A 14,149-nucleotide genomic window follows, 5' to 3' on the forward strand; every position below is an offset into this window, starting at 1 on the left:
GGTAAAAGTGAAGTCCTGTGAATACACGTAATTTCTGGATGCACTGTAACAGTAGGAAATAGAAATTTGTCTATTATTTTAATAAATTGAGCCAGACTCCTTCAATTTTGGAATCATGATGCAAATTGGGGCTAGGATTTGACAATGGGAGACTGCCCTAAGGTAATTTTTCCCTTTCTAAAATCTTTGTGAAAGGAGATGGAGTCGTGGAGAGACTGATATGCAAAATGTAGAATGGCTTTTAAAATGTGCAGAAAAAATTGTGTGCATGTGGATCACATTGTCAAAGAGCAGATGTAATACACAAGAGAATGCTTTGTAAGGGAATATAGGAAAATTGCAGCTTTGATGAAACAGAACAGAAAATTAACCTCAGTGACTTTGGTGTCATGGAAAGTTTGATTTATGGCTTGAGGCTGTGGTGCAGAGGAATGAAAAGGAAAAGACCAACCTCAGAAATATTAGATAAAACCTTTTTGATCTAACCGTCATTGTAAGGTAGAAGTGATAGAAATACACAAAAGAATTAGGCAATTTAAGGATGAAGAGTGAAAGAGAAGAAAAAAGAAGGGAATTAATGCAAAGTAAAATGTCAGCAGATACAAACTGAAGGTCAGTGCTTCTCTTTTGTACCCTAATGTGACCAACATCTGGTTTGTGTTCCTCAGACTCAGTGAGATCCCTCCTCACACAGAGAAAACAAGAAGCATCTCAGAGTCCCAACGGTCACTGACATCAGGTCATATCTGAGATTTTCTGACACCACCAAAGAAACAGCATCAACAAGGAAACACAGGAAAAGAAGGTGGAAGTTTCCATTAAAACCTGAGGAACTGGGACTCATCAACACATGTGCATATGAACAGAAATGTACAGAAACTGTCAAGTCAATGCTGCACTGTCCACAACATCACAGAACCACCTTGGGCCCTGGATGGCAACCACCCAGGCAGACAACTGGTTCATCCCCACATCTTTAAAATAACCATCTCTCTGCTGCACCCACGTGAAGTGTGTGCATCTCCTTTGTTTTCTCCAACCACCGGGGTCCCTGTATCATGCATGGAGAAACAGGCCACTTGGCCAAAATGTCATGGCTGACAATGCAAGTGATCTTCCTCATCTTAGTCTCTCTAGGTACTCAAGTTTGACACAAAGTCATCCCAGTACTACTCAAGGATCCCCCAAAGAGTCCAAGTGTCACAACCATCCAATGTTGTTGTAAAGAGATCCACCTGAATTGGACTTCAACTCAGAACCATTTGGATAAATGTTGAGACTTACAGCTATAGTATGTAATTAGTGTTTTATAATTAAAGTGTAACAGTGTGTTACCCCATTTCTTTATAAACCGGTGCTCATTTATTCACTGTGGCACATATTGTACCAAACATCTAATTATTAGTGTTGCTTATTACACCCACAGATTGCTCACTCATAATTAAGCTGCATATCTAAATTGGTCCTGTTGAGGTTGGAATTGACTCACTTTATTCTGTGACTTGTTTATTGGAGGACAATGACAGATTAGTGCGTCTTTACATTTGGTCAATATGTGATTGAATTCTAACGTTTTGAGGTCATATGTTTGCACCTGGTTAAAATGTGCCAAACAATTATTCCACAACCCTGTACATTTCATGTCACCACAGAATTCACATGTTCAGTAAATTACAAGGCTTCTTTTACTTGCACTGCAGTGTTTCTTTGAGAGAAATTCATTTCATCTGTAGTTTACAATATGCAGTCATCATACTGACGATATATTATTGTTTCTGCATGATTCTGTGGCATCATCTACTAATATAAGCAACAGGTTGGTCGTTGTTGGAGGTGTCCCATAGCAGCTCATGCTCAGGGTTCTTGAAATGGAGCAATATCTCCACCTGGCGGACATTCACCATTAATGCAGGCACAATAGACTTTTTCCCAAGAGCTAACCAGTATGTCCCTACTGAGCTAATTGAAACACTCTCAAACATCCGTAATTGCTCAGTTAACTGATTACAAGCATCTGTTCTCCCTCTGTCTGGAGGTAGATGGGTTGGGGCACCTGTTACTCACTTATGCAGTGGAAAAACAGTCAGACCCATAAGTGATCAAACAGTGACACAGTTTTTGTCATTTTACCTCTGTACACCAGCACAATGGAGTTAAACTGAAGCAGTCAAGATACATTTGTAGTGCAGCCTTTCAGCTTTAATTCAAGGGGTTTCAAAAAATATCTCATTAACAATTTAGGAATTAGGTCCATTTTTATATCCTGTCCTTCCATGTTGGAGGCCACAGGATGTCCCACAGAGCCTGACCAACCCACTCCAACCCTGTTTGAGAATCAACACAGGCTGCAAAGAAGTACTGCCAGTGTTCATTCACAGAGTACTGACAGAGTGAGGATGAGGTCATTGGCAGGGTGATAAATCAGAACCCGAAAGATGAACAAAACAAAAAGTCCATAATAGTAGACAAGAAAGACAACCACTGGTGTGTCCAAGTTGATTGTAGGTGTGAATGTGTTTGTCTCCATAGGTCGGCCCTGTGATAGACTGTCCAGGGTGAGCCCTGTCTCTCACCCAATAACCACTGACACAGTCTTCATCCATCACCCTTAACTGGACTAAGAGAGAAAAGAAAATGAATGGAAGGACAAAGACAACCAGCAGGATTGTGATGTTATGTTTATTCATATTCACGACTGCTGATCAATAAATCAGGGCCTTTTCCTGTTTGGCTGTCTGACTGTTGTGAGGCTCATCAAGACAAAACCTGAATTGTAAATGCCTGAGACTTCCTCTCTCTTTGTTTCTTGGTTAAAAATTCATCCAGAGGTTGTTTGTGCAATTCCCCACAGAGTCACTCCAAACAGGCTCTTGCTCAGCTTGGCAGCCTGGGACAGCGAGCCTGTGCATGAATACTCTGAATAGAGCCGGGAAATGGAGTAATAGTGTAGGAGGAGAAGTGCCCGCGGTGCTCCTCCTTCCATCCCTCTCTCTGCTATCAGTCTGAGTAAGTTCCCTTCAACACTTCCAGAGGGCGAAGCTGAGGAGGCACAGCCTCCGATAAAGCTGGCAGCTCTCCGACGCCCATCACCATGCGCTTCATGAAGCTGCGATAAAGATGGATGAGGTCGTCACATGCAATGGGTGCCAGCCAAAACACACACACACACACACACACACACACACACACACACACACACACACACACACACACACACACACATACACACACACACACACACACACACACACACACACACACACACACACACACACACACACACACACACACACACACACACACACACACATACGTCAGGGTGACGCCGGCTGAGAGCTTGTTGAAGAACTTTGTAGCTGTTTGTCTTCTGCCTGTACGTTTACTCGTCCTGTTCTCTGTTGCTGCAGCGACATCGATACTTCGTCTGCAGCCGCCCTTTGCCCTTTTCTGAAGAGAAAACATATCAAGTGTGCTGATGAAATGGAACCAAAAAACAGAATTTTTAGTTCTCATTTCTTGATGCTTCTTGTTGATTTCCAACCACTGTGTCAGAAACACCAGAGATTCACATGGGAAATAAAGTGACTTCATAAGGGTTCACACAGAGAAAATGACAAATGTTTCTGTTACATTAAATTTATGCTTCACAGCACATTGGACAGTGTGCTTTTTTAAAAGGTTTTTCTTGTAAATTACTGGACAATTTTCAGAGGCCACACTGAAATTTGAAGGTGTAAAAATTGTCTGGCTTCACTCCAGGATGGAACAAATTGCAGGGACGTCTGGTTATGGCTCATCTTAATCATCAGCATCGTCTGTATGGGTGTTTTATCCACCAACATGACTAATGTAATGCAGATCACTTTAACTCATAACTGTCATGACATTACATAAAATGAAAATATATGGTCAAATACTTTAATATCTTGCACACTGATAGTTATTTTGCACACTGATACTTATTTTGTATTTTTCATTGAGTAACTGTATTCATGAAATCAATGACTGGATGTTCCAGACTTTTCTCCAGCTAAGTCCAGAAAAGACAGAGGTATTACGTTTTGGCCCCAGAAATGAAAGGGCAAAGATCTGCGCCCACCTTGGCTCAATGTCATTGACAGCTACAAATCAAGCCAGAAATCTTGGTGTTATTATTGACTCAGACATGAACTTCAACAGCCATTTAAAGTTTTTTACTAAATCTGCCTATTACCACCTGAAAAATACAGTAGCTAGAATTAAGGGGTCTCTGTCAAAACAAGACATGAAAAAACTTAATCATGTAGAAACGACCATATTACATTAAATTGCTACACTGGCTTCCTGTGAGTCAAAGAATAGATTTTAAAATCTTACAAGCATTACTTAGTGTTCTTGTTCAACACGGTGGCAACACTTATTCATGGACATCTCATCTCATCTTCAACCGCTTATCTGAGATTGGGTCGCGGGGGCAACAGCTCCAGCAGGGGACCCCAGACTTCCTTTTCCCGGGCCACATTGACCACCTCGGACTGGGGGATCCCGAGGTGTTCCCGGGCAACTGTGGAGATATAATCTCTCCATCTAGTCTGGGTCTTCCCTGTCTCCTCTTAGATGGACATGCCTGGAACACCTCTTAGATGGACATGCCTGGAACACCTCCCGAGGGAGGCACCCAGGGGGCATCCTTACCAGATGCCCGAACCACCTCAGCTGGCTCCTTTCAACATGAAGAAGAAGCGGCTCTACTCCGAGCTCCTCACGGATGAGCGAACATCTCACCCTATCTCTAATCTCTAACTTATTCATGGACAACCACCTGTAGTTCACTCTCCTTTTACAGCACAAGATTTCTTGGATTACTTTGAGAAGAAAATAGAAGACATTAGGTTAAACATATCCTAATGATGCCTTAATACACCCTGCTGTTGAGGTGGGCACCATTATGGAGGCATTACATAGATTTACAGAATTTGATAGTATCTCACTCAGCGTGCTGACAAAACCCATAACGTCTACAAAAAGCACAACCTGTTTATTTGATCCTATACCAACAAAACTGTTTAAGGACCTGTGGCCCACTCTTGGGCTGACTGTGCTGGTAATTATTAATCTCTCAATAACTTCTGGATCTGTTGCTAAATGTTTCAAACTGCAGTGATTAAACCATTACTTAAGAAACCTAATCTCGACGCTAGTGTATTGAAAAACTATAGGCCGATATCAAATCTATCATTTTGCTCTAAAATTCTGGAACATTTTGGTGGTGTCACAGCAGCTCGTAAACGATCTTACTGAGAATAATCTCTTTGAGCCACTGCAGTCTGCTTTTAGAAAATATCATTCCACAGAGACGGCTCTCACTAAAGTGGTGAATGATCTACTGCTTGCAATGGATTCGGACACCACTACAGTTCTGGTGCTGTTAGATCTCAGCGCTGCATTTGATATCATGGATCATCATATTCTACTTGATAGGCTGGAAAATCATTTTGGGATTACTGGAAGTGCCCTTGCATGGTTGATGTCATACCTGACCAGTTGTTCTCACTGTGTTTTGTACAGTAACACTACCTCTAACCTTAGTGACTTGAAATTTGGGGTTCCACAGGGATCTGTCTTAGGCCCCCTGCTTTTCTCCCTTTTTAAATACGTCCATCTCTTTGTTGATTTCAGGCATTTTCACTGCACTGTTTACAGAAACACAAATCAATGTCAAAAGACATTTGCACAGGTAGAAGCTCTCCACTTATTGTGCTCAAATTCATATTTTAGAAATGACTCTGTCCTGATAACATTAAAGGCAATTACATATTTTGATGAAATTACAAGTTGAAATGACTATATAAAAATATCATCTGTTATGTGTCGGACGCAGCTCGGAGAACCGACCAGCGTTTGAAGGACCCAGTATGAAATAAGCAGAGCACGGTACAAAGGCTAACTGAATTTAATACATAACAGTGATACAAAAAATAACAAAAGAAAGTGCGGTCTGGCGTGGTGCGCTCCCAGCAGCGCTAACGGTCCGGAGCCAGAAGCTGTTCGGACCCAAGGACCCCGCCGACACCCCCCAGGTGGCCGCAACAAACCGAGTCTGTGAAAGAAGGAACCTTTATGTGAGTCCACACTCTACACACAGAGAGAACACTTAAAGGTGTACAAACAGCAAACACTTCCTGGCTTGATTACTAATCAGCTTCCCAACCTGCAGGCATGGAACATCCAGTTCACAAAACTCCACTGCAGTGGAAGCCGATACATGACTAACATACAGCTCAATATAATAAAGGTGTGAGGGACACCACATTTACTGACTGTATAAATGTTAGTCACAAAATCTAACGTACCTCAGGAAGTGTGCTGACGAGCGTGAGACCTCACCCCCTCCTCTTTCACAGACCATGCATCAAACCCTGGACGTTCTCTGCATCCACTGATGATGAGATGGCTCCCGAGACGACGATCTCACCCGTCTGGTCACAAGGTCGAGTCTCTGGCAAATACACACTGTATACTCCAGTCTTAAATGCCACCATGTTCCAATCCATATAGATGCACCTCAGCTGTGAGTCCTGACGAGCCGCAGGTGATCAGGGTGAGGTCCTGATAACCTCAGCAACACAGCCACTCAGTCCCAAATGCAAGCCACCTGGAAGGAAAAACAAAAGACAGAAACAAAAAGGCAGCCAGGCCCCCCCCAGCCATACAACAATCATCATGAGGTTTATGTCACAGAAATCCTACTTTACAATCACACTGCAGTCATTGTTAAATTATTTCCTGTTGCATTTATAATAAACATTTGTATTTATTTAGTGTTTGTTTTTCTGGTTGAAATGAGATATAAATAATCTACCAGACTTAAAAGATGTACTAGTTTCCATGTTATTTTATTTGTCTAAAAATAAATGTCCGGACCGCGACAGCGTGCAAAACAGATATGACGCGTGCCCAGCACTGCCACATCACGGTCGCAAATGGTATGTTGCGCATGCAGACAGAGTGGGCATGGATGGAGGGAGTGCATCAGGGCCGCTGTGCCCCTCATGGGGGCGCCTCCGCGGTCGCCTTCGCTTTTGTTCCCTGTTATATCCGCTTTTCTTCCTCATGTATTCGCTGATCCACCCCGGGACATTTGTCATTTCCGCCCACCTTTGTTGCGGATGCTCAGCTTTTGTCTCCTCATTTCATGTGCATATCCTCCTAAACGCCAGTGGGACAGGGCCCTTAGTCTTATGAGCCTATAGTTATTGAAGATTTTTTATTTCATCTTAACAGATTATGATGTCATAGTACTTAGTACAGAACACTCACCCTGGTATCACTTTTCAATTACATTTAGATAGTTTTAGGCATTACATAGACTGTGTTTTAGTTTTGGCTATTCATTTATTTATTCTACAAACTGATTGATGTCTCGGTTTTTCTGGCAGCACGCACATCCACGTTATAAGTCATAAAAATACAGTAGTTGCAGTTGTTATGATCAGTGAGGTTTAGTGCCGTGTGCAGGAGGACCTGGTTTAGCACAGCTACAGCAGCACTCCACTATAAGGCTGGATGGAGAACACAGATGGTATACTGCACATAAATGGGTTCAGGATAAGAAATATATGAATATGAATTATTTATTGAATTAACAGCAAAGCATAGAAAGGACAGACAAGATCAAATGAAGTCCTTAAAAGTAATAAAAATAAAAATGTGTGACTTAAATGTCAGAATTCATACCAAAACACCAGTAACACAGGTAAGACACTGCCACAGTCTGATACACATACGAGGTCTGTCCAAAAAGTATCGTACCTTTTTATTTTTTGCAATAACCATATGGATTTGAATTACGTGTGATTGCAAGCCAAGCTTGAACCTTCGTGCGTATGCGTGAGTTTTTTCACGCCTGTCGGTTGCGTCATTCGCCTGTGAGCCGGCTTTGAGTGAGCAGTGGTCCACCCCTCTCGTCGGATTTTTATTGCGAATAAATGTCTGAACGATTTGGAGCTTTGCTGCATCAAAATTTTCCAGAAAGTGTGAGAGACCTCCAGGTGGACACCATTCGGAAAATTTAGATGGCTTTCAGCGACGATTTTATGGGGATTACACAGATTAAGGAGTGCTCCAGCCGATTTAAAGACCGCCCACAGCGTCTGACAGCAGCGCGCTCCGAGTGCCGATCGACAGGCTCAAACCCCACTCAAACAACCAGATCATTTCCAACGTGAAGGCTTTGTTGATCCGGGACGTCGTCTAACTTTCACAAAAAAGGCAGAAGGCGTGGACATCAGCACTTTTTCGGCACATTCTACTATTACAGGAGTTTTTTTCATGGAAAGAGAAGCGGAGGATTGCGCCACCATGCCGCTCATGGCGCGGGACAAAACCACCTCCGTGTTGGTCTCACAGGATGGCTTTCAGATGGCTCAGACGGCTTCCGGTTGCGTTTCAGTCATGTGAGTATCCGAGAAATTGTGCATGAGCTGGACATGCCCCAACATGTCCAGTGAGGCTTCATCATGGCGTTGCTTTGCGCCATGCGGCTCCACCGCGACGCGCCGGAGTTCCTCCGCTCCTCTTTCCATGACAAAAACTCCTGTAACAGTGGAATGTGCCATTCATTTCTAAACTGGACGCTGTCTTGATCCGGTATGTCGTCTGACTAGCACAGGAATTGCGGAAGATGTGGACATCAGCACTTTTTCGGCACATTGAGACAGACGGCATGGCGGAGCTGCATGGCGCAAAGCACCGCTGTGATGAAGCCTCACAGGACATGTTGGGGCATGTCCAGCTCATGCACAATTTCTCAGATACTCACACGACTGAAAAGCAACCAGAAGCTGTCTGAAAGCCACCTGAAAGCCGTCCTGTGAGACCAACATGGAGGTGGTTTTGTCCCGCACCATGAGCGGCATGGTGGCGCAATCCTCCGCTTCTCTTTCCATGAAAAAAACTCCTGTAACAGTAGAATGTGCCGAAAAAGTGCTGATGTCCACGCCTTCTGTCTTTTTTGTGAAAGTTAGATGACGTCCCGGATCAACAAAGCCTTCACGTTGGAAATGATCTGGTTGTTTGAGCGGGGTTTGAGCTTGTCGATCGGCGCTCGGAGCGCCCCGTGCTCTCAGACGCTGTGGGCGGTCTTTAAACCTCCTAGCACTCCTTAATCTGTGTAATCCCCATAAAATCGTCGCTGAAAGCCATCTAAATTTTCCGAATGGTGTCCAGCTGGAGGTCTCTCACAGTTTCTGGAAACATTTGATGCAGTAAAGCTCCAAATCGTTCAGACATTTATTCGCAATAAAAATCCGACGAGAGGGGTGGACCACTGCTCACTCAAAGCCTGCTCACAGGCAAATGACGCAACCGACAGGCGTGAAAAAACTCACGCATGCGCACGAAGGTTCAAGCTTGGCTGATGCAATCACACGTGATTCAAATCCATATGGTTTTTGCAAAAAATAAAAAGGTCCGATACTTTTTGGACAGACCTCGTATTCGATTTACCCTTAGCTTCACTTTCCATCCTTTGCTATTCTCAATGTCCATGTCTCCTATCACATAAGGTCGGAAAACTGCTCTATAAATGAGCAGTCCTGTCACACGTTAATGCCGCTCGACAGACTTATCTGTCGAGCAGAGGTGCCACGCACCTCATCTCGACAGAACACCGGCTCTGTGTGGTATACAGGAGATCACTTGACCGAGGGTCTATACGTTCAAATAATAATAAAAAAAATACTGACATCACTCTTTACTCTTACTCAGTCTCTTACAACGGTGTAGCCTAAATACACGAGCTTTCCAGGAGCACACCCAATTCATTACACACGCTCAGAGGCATGTCCCCTCTGGTGCGCACGTTTTTTTTTTTGGGGGGGGGGGGGGGCGACCCCGCCCCCTGTGATAAACTCATCGCTCCCTTAATATTTTTTTTCTGGCACCGGGTCTGTCTGTTGGCATCCAACTTATTGACACTTTACCACCACCTTCTATTCTGGAGTGTGAATCACAGTACCTCTTTCAGTTCAGTACACACGAGCAGCTTTTTACATGTGCATATAGTGCCATTTTGTGGTCATAGATGATAATGTAGTGTTTTTTTTCATATCATTTGTAGGATCAGTGAAACGTTATTTAAAAAAAACAAACCAAAACTGACATTGTCCAGGAAATAAAGAACTTAACAGTTTATCATTGTTTTTCCAAGTAGTGAGTTAAAAATTCTGAGTTCCCAGTTTGTGTCAAATGCAGTACAAAATCTGAACCTTGTAGATGTGTTTTCTCATTCATGAGCTCATGGAGAAAGCTCACTGTCTTTGCCAGGGAATCCCACCAAAATAAATACTTCATCAGCAATAAAATTAGCTGTAGCTTTGTGAGATGCCACAGACACAAAAGTAGTTTGTAGTAACTACATTTAAACACAAAGTAAATTTTTTAATTCTTTGAAAAATTATAAGGGACTACGGCTTTAAATTTTACAATATTACCAAAGTTTGATAATAGCAGCTACGCTAGCCTTTAGGTAATTATTTCCCCAGAAATGTAAAGCAATTAAAAACTAATAACAAATTGGCTGACTGACAACGGCCTTGGGTGTGAGCAGCGCATTCCTGCTTAATGATGAGAATGAGAGCAGTTGATAAGCTGCTTTGTGTCCGCCGAACATCTGGCCTGGCCTTGTATTGCAGAGCCAAATAAATAAGACTGAATGATAATTATGTTTTTACTGGCCCCAGCACACACATTAATCTGCGAGCAGGTGTTTTCACACACACACACACACACACACACACACACACACACACACACACACACACACACACACACACACACACACACACACACACACACACACACACACACACACACACACGGGCACGCACGGCGTGTTTACCTCTGTTAGCATTGTGCTAGTTGCTAACTGCTGCCTTGGGGGCACTCACCGATAGCTGAGGCGGGAAAGAAGACGAGGTTTCTGTGAGACACAAACCGTGTGTAGAGTCGACAAAAGTGTCAAATAATCAATGTACCTTTAATCTGTGATAAATACAAAATACATACAGATGGAAAACAAAAGAACTTTTATGCATTTTAGAGTTTCTGCAAACTCAGTTTTTATTCCTGGATTGTTTCTGTTTTTTCTTTTTTAAGTGAAACAAAATACTTCCTTTAAAATATGTCTGTCAATATGTTTATTCCCCCATTTTCCCTCTTTACAGGGACGTTGATGCTTCTGTCAGCACAGCGTGTTCTCCTCTAACCTAAAGGTTGTTGGCTTTGTTTTTGAATCTGCACATCAATCAGTGAAATTTAGTTTTAATTTAAAAAAATACAGAAGTACACAAATGGTAAAAAAAAAAAAAAAAAAAAACGTAGATAAATATACAAAACAATAAGTTAGCAGTCCATGACTGCTAGTCATGGACTGTCCATAACAAACACCATGTTTGAACATAAAGTTGCTCATAAGGGACCACAGTACACTAGGCTGAAGGTCGATTTTGTGATTGTATCATCTGATCTGAGGCCATATGTTCATGGACACTCTGGTCAAAAGAGGGACAGAGCTGTAAACTAATCACCATCTGGTGGTGAGTTGGATCAGAAGATGGGGGAGGACTTTGGACAGACCTGGTAAGCCTAAAAGGACAGTGTGGATGAACTGGGAGGACCTGGAGGAGCCCACTGTCCGAGAGATCTTTAACTCACACTTACGGCAGAGCTTTTCTGGTATCCCTGTGGAGATCGGTGCATTGAACCAGAATGGGCAATGTTCAAAGCATCCATTACTGCTGCAGCATGGAGGTCTGGACTGAAAGTCTTAAGTACCTCAAGGGACGATAACGCTTGAACACCATGGTGGACTCTGGTGGTCAGGAAAGCCGTCTGACTGAAGAAGGAGTCTTTCTGGGATATGTTATCTCGGAGGCAGTTGCAAGGTACCGACGGGCCCGAAGGGTGGCAGCCTCTGTTGTGAGGGAAGCAAAGCAGCGGTTCTGGGAGGAGTTCGGAGTAACCATGGCAAAGACTTTCAGTCAACACCAAGGTGCTTCTGGAATACCGTGAGGCACCTCAGGAGAGGATAAGAGGGAACCATCCAAGCTGTACACAGGAAGGATAGGACTCTGTGGACCTTCACGGTGGAGGTAATTGGCTGCTATAAGAAGCACTTTGAGGAACTCTTGCATCAGACTGGAGTGCCCTCTATAGTAGAGGCAGAGCTGGAAGCTGATGGAGGGTCATCATCAGTTTCCCTGGTGGAAGTCACTGAGGTAGTTAAACAACTCTGCAGTGACAATGCCCCAGGGGTTGATGAGATCCGTCCAGAAATGCTGAAGGCTCTGGGTGTGGAGGGACTGTCTTGGATGAGATGTCTCTTCAACACTGCGTTGAGGTCTAGGACAGTGCCTAAGGAGTGGCAAACTGAGGTGATGGTCCCCATATTTAAAAAAAAGGGGACCAGAGAGTGTATACCAATTACAAGAGAATCACACTACTTAGCCTCCCTGGTAAAGTCTACTCCAGGGTGCTGGAAAGGAGGGTTCGACCAAAACTCAAACCTCACATTGAAGAGGACCAATGTGTGTTCTATCCTGGTCGTGGAACAACCAATGCTCTTCACTCTCACAAAGATCCTGGAGGGGGTTTGGGAGTATGCTCATCCAGTCTTCATGTGCTTTGCGGACTTGGAGAAGGTGTATGATCAGGAATGCTGGGAGATACTGTGGGAGATGCTGCGGGAGTATCTCTGTACTCACAAAGCGAGAGCTGTGTTCAGGTGCTTGGCAGTAAGTCGGACCTGTTTCTGGTGGGAGTTGGCCTCTGCCAGGGCTGTGCCTTGTCGCCAATCCTGTTTGTGATATTCATGGACAGGATATCGAGGCATAGTTGGGGGAGGAGGGTCTTCAATTTGGTGGACTGAGGATCTCATCACTGCTTTTTGCAGATGATGTGGTCCTGTTGGCTTCATCGGCCGGTGACCTCCAGCACTCACTGGATTAGTTCGCAGCTGAGTGTGAAGCGGCTGGGATAAGGATCAGCACCTCTAAATCTGAGGCCATGGTTCTCAGCAGGAAACAGATGGATTACATACTACAGGTAGGGAATACAGTTTTGCTGTAAGTGAAGGAGTTCAAGTACCTCGGGGTCTTGTGAGGGTACAATGGAGCATGAGATTGGCCAGAGAATCGGTGCAGCAGGGGTGGTGTTGCATTTGCTCGACTGTCCTGTTGTGACAAAAAGGGAGCTGAGCCAAAAGGCAAAGCTCTCGATCTACTGGTCAATCTTCGTTCCTACTCTCACCTATGGTCATGAGGGTTGGGTCATGACCGAAAGAACTAGATCGCGGGTACAATTGGCCAAAATGGGCTTCCTTAGGAGGGTGGGTGGTGACTCCCTTAGAGATAAGGTGAGAAGCTTGGTCATCTGTGGAGAGCTCAGAGTAGAGCGGCTACTCCTTCACATTGAAAGGAGCCAGCTGAGGTGGTTCAAGCATCTGGTAACGATGCCCCCTGGGCACCTCCCTAGGGAGGTGTTCTTGGCATGTCCAGCTGGGAGGAGACCCCGGGAAGACCCAGGACTAGGTGGAGAGATTACATCTCCACACTCCCCCAGTCAGAGGTGGTAAATGTGGCATGGGAAGTGGGAGTTTGGAATCCCCTACTGGAGCTGTTGCCCCCATGACCTTATCTCGGATAAGCAATTGAAGAAGGGTATGAGTGAGTGCAGTTTGAATGTCAAATTCCTTGATCTTGACCTTTGGCAAATGAATACTTTAAAAGGTTACTTTTGGGGTCAACCTTCATTAATGTCCTAACTTCATTCATCTCCTGACTTCCCAACAGGAGCTGGGAAGGCAGCAAACAGATGCAGATACATGACCTTGGCCCCAAATGACAGTTATGACCTTACTGAGGTCAGGATCCAGAGATTGTGGATGGGGGAGCAGCAGGGTAAATGATGGAGAGCAGGGAGGGAGTTGAGTGCTCTGACAGCCTGGTGAGTGAAACTGTCCCTCCGACTGACGGACAGTTTCACTCACCAGGCTGCGGAGTCTCTGGCCCTGACCCAGAGACTCCGCAGTCTCCTCTGTGATGGTGGCAGGCTGAAGAGGCAGTTAAATGGATGGGGGTACGTCCTGCGATGCGGATGGCCTTCAAGCTGA

Source organism: Thalassophryne amazonica, chromosome 16, assembly GCF_902500255.1.
Source record: "Thalassophryne amazonica chromosome 16, fThaAma1.1, whole genome shotgun sequence".
Classification (NCBI taxonomy): Eukaryota; Metazoa; Chordata; class Actinopteri; order Batrachoidiformes; family Batrachoididae; genus Thalassophryne; species Thalassophryne amazonica.